Source organism: Mastomys coucha, unplaced genomic scaffold (genome assembly GCF_008632895.1).
Source record: "Mastomys coucha isolate ucsf_1 unplaced genomic scaffold, UCSF_Mcou_1 pScaffold15, whole genome shotgun sequence".
Classification (NCBI taxonomy): Eukaryota; Metazoa; Chordata; class Mammalia; order Rodentia; family Muridae; genus Mastomys; species Mastomys coucha.
The window spans coordinates 129,125,688-129,136,193 of NW_022196897.1; the positions used below are offsets into that span (position 1 = coordinate 129,125,688).

The 10,506-nt window shown below is 44.2% G+C and overlaps 1 pseudogene; it reads left to right on the forward strand.

The window, feature by feature from the left end:
- Positions 1 to 511: 511 nt before the first annotated feature.
- Positions 512 to 10,424, forward strand: LOC116091804 (annotated as a pseudogene).
- Positions 10,425 to 10,506: the final 82 nt, after the last annotated feature.

Consider the following 10,506-nt stretch of genomic DNA (forward strand, 5'->3'; position numbering starts at 1 on the left):
TTTTTGCTTGCTGTAGGCTGAATTGTGCCTCCCCCCCCCGGCCCACTCACACGCCACACACCTCACATGTTTAACTCCTGACCCTCTAAGAATGCGATTTCACTCGGAGACGGGACCTTTAAAAAGGCACTTAGGAATAACTGATAATAGGGTGTGCCTTCACATGGCTGGTGTCGTTATGGGAGGAGATTAGAACACAGGCACACAGGGGAAGAAGACAACCATTTGAAAACCAAAGAGAGAGGCCCTGTAATGCCTCGATGTCAGATGGCCAACCCCTAGGCCAGGAGAAGTAAAAGTCTGTTGTTAAAACTGCCTGGTCTGTGACACTTGCTCCCATCCTTTCCCACGACATATAGCAGTCTGCCACCAGAGGGCAGCAGGCATATGCCCAGCTGCAGCGCTTGAAGCCTTCCTGGCAAATTGCATCACTTCAGAAGGCAAAACAGCCAGGGAAAGCATGGGAAGACTAGAAGACTCTTGGCTCTAGGATCCCTGCTTAACGTAGCCCATGGTCCAGCCAGGCCCCGTCTCTAAAGACCTACAGCAGCGCATGCTCAGTGTCCCGGGAGTGGTAAGTTAAAATGAAGGGTGACAACACACTCAGAAGTCACTCCAACTGTACATACACAGCTGACTCCGAGAAGCCTCTGGAAAGGGAAACTTGATGGTCAAGCACTACCAAAGCAATAAATGGAATGCTGTCTCCTCTTCTCTTTGAGCAACTGAAGGATCAGATGACCCAAATTTATGTGAGGACAGTTGAACTCTTGGAGTGCACGATGCTGAAAACAGGAAATACTGGAGAGAGTGTTACTGCAACAATTGTTGAAATTTGAATGTGGAATGTGGACTAGCAAATATATCGAAACAGATTTGAAATTCCTTATCTTGATCACTGTATTTAGGACATGTGAAAACTGTCCTATGGAAACACACTGGGTTAGGAATAGAGGTAGGAATGTAGTTTAGATATGTACAAATAGATTCATAGCAAATATAGCAAACAAAACAAACAAAGCAAGATAACAAAGCAAGCCAACCAAAATGTAAAGGACTGATGGGTTTAGTCAGGGGTATAGAGGACGTCCCTCACTTCCTCCCTCAAGTTTTCTGTAAGTTTGACATAACAAAAGAAAAAATTTGCAGCCTCAGATCCCAAAAACTTCAGGAAAAGGGTAATGATAACAAATAGATGTATATTTATACACATATACATATATATTATTTGAGAATTCCATACATGAATACAATGTATTTTGATTTTATGTGATCCTCACACCTCCTCCAACTCCTCCCAGGTAATCAAGACTCCCTCCCAGCTTATGTCTTCTTTTTGGTTTTAAAAATATTGATTTATTTTATGTGTATGGGTGTTTTGCCTGTATGTATGTATGCATATATGTATGTATGAGAACCATGTACATATCTTATGCCCATGGAAATCAGAAAAGGGTATCAGATCCACTGGAACTGACGTTATGAGTAGTTATGAACCATCATGTCAGTGCTGGGAACTGAACCCAGGTGTTCTGTAAGAACTACAAGTGTTCTTAATGGCTGAGCCATCTCTCCAGCTCTTTCCTCCTCTCCTCCTCCTCCTCCTTTTCTTCTTCTTCCTCTTCTTTAAACAAATAACCCATTGAGTCTAATTAATGCTGCTTATATAACATGAGTAAGGAACCCTCCACTGGAGCAGAATAAATTGACCAGGGGCCATATCTCTAAGTCACTTTAAAGCAGATACTTCTTAATAACAGTAATTAAAAAAAAAAGGCAATAAATTACCCACTGATGCCCCAGATGGAGTTGTCTCAGAAACCACCATGTCACTGATAGCTATGAACAGTGTTTAAGTCTGCCATATGACTTTATCATGCTGGGGATCTTAAACTATATCGACTCTTAAATTTCTTGCACATAAGACAATGAGACTCGCTGGACAGTGGTGGTGCATGCCTTTAGTCCCAGCACTTGGGAGGCAGAGGCAGGCAGATTTCTGAGTTCTAGGCCAGCCTGGTCTACAGAGTGAGTTCCAGGACAGCCAGGACTACACAGAGAAACCCTGTCTCAAAAAACCAAAAACAAAACAAAACAAAAGACAATGGGACATATCCTTAGGATGTTATTGACTCATCCTCACTCTGGCTATGAGTGAAGAGTAGCCCTCCTCAGAACCTCTGAGCTATAGAAATGTGTCATTGCTCCTACAGGCCTCACTATCCTGGCTGAGTGTGGAGGCGCCTCTTTCATGACTGATGTGTCTATAGATATCGGTCTCCCCCTGGTAGCCAGATGTTTGCTCTGTACATCTCTTTAAGATGTAACACTGATGGCTCAGCAGTTAAAAGCCCTTGTTGCTCTTGCAGAGGACCCACATTCAGTTCGCTGAACCCACATGGTAGCTCACAGCCATCTATAACTCCAATGCCAGAGAATCTGATGCCCTCTTCTTTGCAGGCGCCAGGCATTTATATGGTGCACCATTCACTCAGGAAGAGGAAACCACACACATAAAAATATTTTTAAAAAAAAAAAAAAAAAAGTCGTAACATCATTAAACATAACATCTCACTTTCAAGTTAGCCAGCCTACTTTGGGACCACAACCTCTTTGCTTCTGTGAGTTAGTTGATTTGATGGATATCAGGCCTTCTGGCCAACTTGCATGCCCACACCCACCTGAAGAAGAGGCTACTCTGAGGCTGCAAACATGGCTCAGCACTTCAGATCACACACTAGCTGCTCCTCCAGAGAATCACAATTGCATTCATAGCACCCACATGGTGGCTTGCAACCATCTGTAACTCCAGTCCCAGCAGATCTCACACGTTCTTCTGGATTCCATTTGGGCAGTGCATACAGGCAAAACACCCACACATTTAAACTAAAAATAAAAAAGGAAAGATAAAAATAAAAAAGCTCTCCTCCATCCTGATAGAACTGACCATTGGGTTGTCCCTTCTAGACTATAGCTTCGTGAAGGTGGGACCGATAATAATGCTCCTTAGTTCCAAGCACCCACATGCTAGCTGTGGATCCACAGAGTTCTGCCCTCCATCCTTCTCCATGACACTTTAAACCCTAGAAATCAGGCGGGAGAGAAGGTTCTGTGGCTAAGACCATGATTAAGAGTGTGCTCATGCACAGGACCAGTATTCAGTTTCTAGCATCCACATCAGGAAGCTCACAGCCACATGTAACTCCAGCTCTAGGGAAGCTGAAAGCTCTGTTCTGGCTTCAGAAGGCATATTATTCATGTGCACATGCACACACACACGTGTCCTCCCAGGTTGCCCGTCTTGCCCCCCTGACTTCCTGTACAGATTGGCATGTAGGCATCACTGGCAGACCAAGAGACTCTACTTGTCTTCCCATGCTCCAAGCATACCTTCCAGGCTCCTCTCATGCACCTCTAAGTTTAAATATACTAATGGCTTCCCACTGTTACTCATCCCTGGGCACTTAGCTGTATTTGGTAGATTTCTTTGACATTGCCCATAACCCTAGATACTATCCCTGCCTTAAGCTTTCTTCTTTTAAGCCTTCTTTTTTTCCCATTTATTTCCCTTTAGCTATACTGGAACTCAGCAGTCCAGTATCTCACTCATCAACTACTAAAACTTCTGACACACCTAGAAGCCTGGTTAAAAAAGGCAGGGGTGGGTGAAGGGTGTGAGTGAACCTTAGAAACTCAAAATGAAAGATGAGATTGTTGGCTGTTGGGAGGGTCATCTTGAAACTTTCTCTGGGAAAGCTATAGACCATGTGACCAAAGATAAAGCCTTGCCTGGGCTCTTATCAGCAGCTCTGAGGAGGGCGTGGCCTTGCACTCCAGATTTGCTGACTGGACTGTTTCAAAGGGCAGAGTCAAATTTAGCAGCAGCCTCAAATTGAAATTTACTTTGCCCTCCACTTTTCCCCACATTGGTAGCTAGATTTATGTCATCTTTCATCACTGGAGGACCTATATAGGGACAGAGCACCAATACCTCTTTGGTCACATGGTATCTGTGCCAGGCAACAGAATGACTGTACTTATAAGACACTAAGTCCTCTGAAAAGGCCTGGGAGGGAGAGAGGAAGAGGTCTCTAGACGATGAGGACATCCCAGGCCTCCTCAAAGGAGGCTGTGGCTTCTCAGATCTGAGCCTAAAACAAACCCAGTCCGCATCCAGGCTGACTCCAGTTGCTTATTTTGTTCTGCGGTCAGCCTTTGCTGAACACAGCAGTCTTCACTCCAGCCACAGAGCTGTAAGTGGCCCTTGTGTCTGAAACGTTCTTGGATTGTCCTTGGTGACCCTAACTATATGACTTGGCAAAGATAATTAAAGAGGGTGTTTTCTCCCAGGGGAGAGAGCAAAGGCACAATTGTGTCCTCCGAAGTCCAAATATTGGAATATTTAGAAGATTAGCTTTGTTGTTGTTTTTGTTTGTTTTGTCACTTTTTGAAGTACTGGGATGAAACTCGGGACCTTGTGCATGCTAGGCAAACGCTCTGCCACAGAACTACGTCCTCAGCCAGCTGTTGGCAGCATTCGGAGGCAGGGTTCATCAGCAGATGTTGTGTCTCAGGACAAAGCCCTCACAAGCATAGAACTGCCCATCTCCCAGGAATGGGGGAGTGGTTCTGCAGCCTGGCATCACTTTCCTGTCTTCTGCACGTGCCTACTTGTTCTCCAGCTTTCCTCTACATGGTGGAGCAGCAGGAGGCCTTCTGCTGAGGTGGCTGATGCCAGCACCATGACCTTGCACTTTCCAGCTTTTAAGAACCATGAGCCAAGGGAGAAGAAAGTAGGTTGGCAGACTTCCAGCAGGGAAAGTAGGAGTGCTCAAGACACGGCCCGAGGGTGATGAACGGGGAGCTGTGCATGTTGCAAAAAGTGGTGAGGGTGTCCTAGAGGTTTCAGTGGCAGGTATTATCAACCACATTGGGCCAGGTCCTGTTGATTCCTGGTGACTGTAATGACTATGGTGACCCCATCAGCTCTGGCAATCGTGGAGCCCTAACAGAACAACAACAACAACAAAAGCAGGTCCTATCAGTCTCTCCTACATACTAGGGCCTTGTAGATATGCCTGCAGCTGGAGACGCAGCGGCTCGACTGCTGCACCTCCTCACAAGCTTCAGACTTCCATTTTCCACTATCCTGCCTAGCTTTTCCACAGGATGCACCAGGTCCCCCTAAGCCCTATGAGACAAAAGGAGTGGACTCTACCTTGACTTGGGTCCCTTGTGAGGAAGCTTGGCCAGTAGTTCCTGCAGCAGTTATTGCACTGGGAGGACCTGATCGTTTGGCTACATCAGCCTTTGCATGGATTCTCAGAATCTACTTGTTTTCTTTGGTTATCAAATGCCTGTTCTTGAAGAAAATAAATCCGAGCTATCATTCAAAAACAGCAATGACAGGTTTGGTTGTTTGTTTTTTAACTTGTAAACTAGAAACTGGAGTTATAGCTCATTCAGGTAAAATAAACACATGCTTAGCATGAGAAAGGCCCTGGCTTCAGGGTTTAAGTGTCAAAGAAGACACAATGAAAACAAAGCCAGAAGCTGGAACAAACCTCTACTTTCATAAATTACCCATTTTCAGGTATTGTGTTACAGCAACAGAAAATTAGGATGGTGATGCACACGGGATCTGAACAAGCCGCTCATCCCAGGGTGTGTTGTGGGCTGTATTCCAGGATATCACAATGACACCAAGCCAAGGAGCCCACGTCTGCTTAGCAGACATCGTTTGACTGGGTCGTCCGTCTGTCCTGTCTATCTGGAGATGCTTCTGAGCAGCTCATGAGAGCCACTGTTAAACTTGCAGGAATCTGCTGTGTGCTTGGCTTGGCATCAGCAGCTTGAAAGCAATCAGTGTGAGAGGACTTATACCATAGGAACTGACAAAGCCTCAGGTGACAACGTTTTCATCTTGGCAAGTGAACTGTCAAAATTATAACTGTTCACTGTTTTCATAAAAATTATAACTATTTACTCTTTTCGTATTACTTAAATAATGTCAACTCCTGATGACTGAAACTTCTAGAAGAAGAAGAAGAGGAAAAAAAAAAACCCCTGCTGGCATCCTTTGCCCAGCCTCTGTGAGCACAAAGAAAGAATTTGGACTTCCTGAGCATATTAATTTAACTGATGCTGAAAATTTAAAATCCTAATTTTAAAACTTAGATGAGGAAATCATGAGATGGTTCAGTGGGTAAGGGCCCTTGCCATGAAAATCTTGCTGTCTTAGTTAGGGCACCAGGATCCATGCTAGAAAAAGAAAGGAAAGAAGGAAGGAAGGAAGGAAGGAAGGAAGGAAAGAAGGAAGGAAGGGAGGGAGGGAAGAAGGGAGGAAGGGAAGGAGGGAGGGAGGGAGGGAGGGAGAGAGGATAAGAGGATGAGAGGATGAGAGGGTGAAGAGAGAGGGATGGAAAGAAAGAAGGAAGAGAGAGAGAGAGAGAGAGAGAGAGAGAGAGAGAGAGAGAGAGAGAGAGAGAGAGAGAGAGAAGTTAATCAATCACCATCCAGGTCCAGTGGCATACAGCTGTAACCCCAGCACTCCTACTGTGAGATCGGAGGAAGAGAGCAGAGAATCTCCAATAAAGTAACTAGCCAGTCAATTTGGAGTACACAGAGCTGCGGAGACAACAAAAAAGGCCCTGTCTCAGCAGGGTGGGTGAGAACCAAGACACAAAGGCTGTCCTCTGACCTCCACCTGTCACCATGGTGCCTCTACACCCCAGATTCACACACACTCACACACACACACACACACACACACACACACACACATCAGTAATCAGTGAACTTCACACATACTCACACACATCAGTAATCAACAAAAATATCTTTAAAATCTTAAACTAAAAGTAGAGTCTATGACTCAAGAGTTTGGTTCTTATTTTACATTGGCTCAAAAGTTCCTGAAAATTAATTTATGATAAATTGCCTTATAAAGTTAAAATGCCTTTCAATATTTTATAGGGCATTTTCAAAACGTGGGGAAGTCAGCCAGTAAACTAAGTCTGACCCTACAGAGAGAGAAAGAGATGTTCTCAAAATAGTCTAGGCCCAGCTGGAAGAATTCTGTCTGTATTTTTTGTGCAAAGGGAGACACAACTCCTGGCTAGTCTCTAGATTTTTTTCCCCTGAAATAATAACTGACCCTCAGTTCTGTTGGTTTTGGCCAGGTCTTCTCTCAAAACAGAAATTTTGTAACTGCAAATGACCTAACTTGGGAAACAACGTTATAACATTTTCTAAGAACCACAAAACATTTGTTTTCCTGTTTTCAGAGGAGGTGAGAGGAGAGGATAATATTTTACATTGTAACAAAGGAAGAAAAAAAAAAAAGCCTGACAAGGTCAGCCGCTAACAGAATATTCCAGTTCAAATAAGGGTCACCCAGGGTCCATGAAATGTCTTTCAAACTAGAAATAAAGATGCCACACCCAGGGTCTGGTCAGCTGGAAGCCTGTATCGGTTCAACTAGTTCCTGCAACAGAAACAGTGACCTTCACTTATCATATAATAAATTTTAAACTGGGCAGCTAGTTTTGACAAGATCAGCAAGAACATACATCTTCAAAAATATCACCGCACACTCTAAACAGCTGGGCTAACCGGCCTCCCTGGTCCGCAAAGATAGACTCGTACTGAAGGACAGCTCAGACAGGAAAAGCCAACACCGCTGAACTGTTAGAAATGGTCAGACAAAGGAAAGCTTCTTGCACCTGACTCTGATTTCAGCAGCACCAGAGCAGGCCATGGCATTCACATTATGCAATATTATTGCTGAGAGATCACAAAGAAAAATCTATAAGCTCATCTATCAGCAAACCCCCGATAGACAAAATGTTCTCCAAAGCCTATAAAATATGAACCAGGGAAGACATCTGAAGTAATTTGATGTGCTATATCAAAGGGCATATGTAATTAAAGCCACGAGCACTTGAGTTAGCTCATCAAGGCTTAAATCCTTCATGATTTGTTACTAACCCTTAAGTTCTCTAAGCTTTATGGACCTCGGCTGAAAATTGAGTCTAACACTGGTGTCCAAAGAGTTACTGTAGGGCTAAATGATCTACTTAGGACAGTGTCTAGCACGTGATAAGTCCATTATTTTTACAAGTAGCCTGATTTATTTTAACATCGGTCTTAGTTTGGAGTCTCCCAGAAGCTGACCTTGAAGCAAGAATTCAAATACAGGCCATGTATTTGGGACAAGATCCAGGAAAGAAATGGGAAATGAAGTGTGAATCAGAAGACAGGCTGTAATGGGACTGTAGCCGCAGTGCCACCTTGGGCCACTGGAGCCCCACTGGACTCTAGGAGACAGAAAAAAAGACATAGAGTGGAGCTATCCCAGGAAAAGACTGTAGATAGCGACACATAGACAACCCCCTGTCTGTTGTCAGTAGAGAGAGGTGCTTCTGAAGGAGGAACACTCCTTCACAGAAAATGGCAGGTGGTGCTGATGAGGCAGGCGGCTTTCAGTGGCTAGAGGTGACTGCCGAAGGGACGCAGGAGCCCCGCATCACTGTTCTAAGACACATAAAAATAGCTGAAGTTCCTGCATATAATGTCATATAGTGCGAAATAGTGGACCAAGCACATAAAAGTGATGTGGAGGGATTAAAACGGAGCAAGAAAGGTCCCTTTGTCCAGTGATATCACAGCTGTCTTAGTGACGGACAGCAGTACTGTGTCCCTTGTGTGTCTATGTGACACAGGTGTGCACATTCCTCCAGCTTTGCCAGGTCTACAGAAGTAGGGCATTAGGATTGCATAGAGTCTATAGTACTCAATAACAAGAATAAGGGACTGTGTCACTGGCTCGTGTGTTTGTTTTTAATACAGTTTTGCAGAGTGTCCCCAAAGTCCCACATGTTAAAGGCTCATTTAGTCCACAGAACTACTGGGCAGTGGAGGAGTAATTAGGAGAAGGGAGTGAGGTCACTGAAGCATGTGCTCAAAGGGGAACTCTAGCCATCTCCACTTTCTCTTCCTGGCTTTCCAGCCACTATGAGGAGGTGCCTCTGTTATGTGCCCCTACAATGCTGCTTTACTGTGTGCTCGCACTGTAAGATGCTGCCTGACTATGTGCCTCTACTATAATATCCTGTCTACTGTGAGCCCAGTGAGCTGACTGTCCATGAAGAAAACCTACAAAACTCTGAGACAACTATTTCTTCCCTAGAAGTTGACTATCAGGTGTTTTGTCATAGCAATGGAATGCTAACTTACATAACTATATTTTAGTTTTTGTTATTAAATTGACAATATACTCTTACTCATAAACAATCATTGGGATGGACAGGGAGCAGTAGAGTGAGCAGGGGGAAGTAGCAGTAAATAGATATATTAAAAATACATTGAGGGCTGGAGAGATGGCTCAGTGGTTAAGAGTACAGACTGCTCTTCCAAAGATCCTGAATTCAATTCCCAGCAACCATATGGTGGCTCACAACCATCTGTAATGGGATCCGATGCCCTCTTCTGGTGTGTCTGAAGACAGCAACAGTGTACTCATACATAATGCATAAATAAATAAACCTTTTTTAAAAAATACATTGTATAAACCGGGTGTAGTGGCACATGCCTATAATCCCAGCACTTGAGAGGCAGAGGCAAACTAATCCCTGTGAGTTTAAGGCCAGCCTGGTCTACAAAACAAGTTCCAGCACAGCTAGGGCTATTACACAGAGAAACCCTGTCTTGACAAACCAAAACAACAACAACAAAACCCAAAAAATTGTATAGACAGGCAACCCTTTTCGACAAGATGGCGCCAAAAAGCAAAGAAGGGAGCTCCTGCCCCTCCCAAAGCCAAAGCCAAAGCCAAAGAGAAGGCTTTGAAAGCCAAGAAGTCAGTGATGAAAGGCGTCCACAGCCACAAAAAAAGAGAAGATCTCCATGTCACCCACCTCCTGGCACCCAAGACCCTGCAGCTCCAGAGGCAGCACAAATACTCTCAAAAGACCATGCCCAGGGGCTGGAGAGATGGCTCAGTGGTTAAGAACACCGACTGTTCTTCCAGAGGTCCTGAGTTCAACTCCCAGCGACCACATGGTGGCTCACAGCCATCTGTAATGAGATCTGAAGCTCTCTTCTGGTATATCTGAAGATAGCTACAGTGTACTCACATAATATAAATAAATCTTAAAAAAAAAAAAAAGTATGTGCTTAAGAACTATGCTGTCATCAAATTCCCCCTGACCACTAAGTCAGTTGTGAAGAAGATAGAGCAAGCTTGTGTTCACTGTGGATGTCAAGTCCAGCAAGCACCAGATCCAACAGGCTGTGAAGACTCTGACATTGATGTAGCCAAAGTCAATACCCTGCTAAGACACGATGGAGAGAAGAAGGCGTATGTTCGCTTGGCTCCTGATGATGACACTCTGAATGTTGCCAACAAAACTGGGATGGTCTAAACTGACTCCAGCTGGTTACTTTTAAACAGACACTTTTTCACCATTAAAAAAAAAAAAAGAAAATGCATCATAAAATTGTATG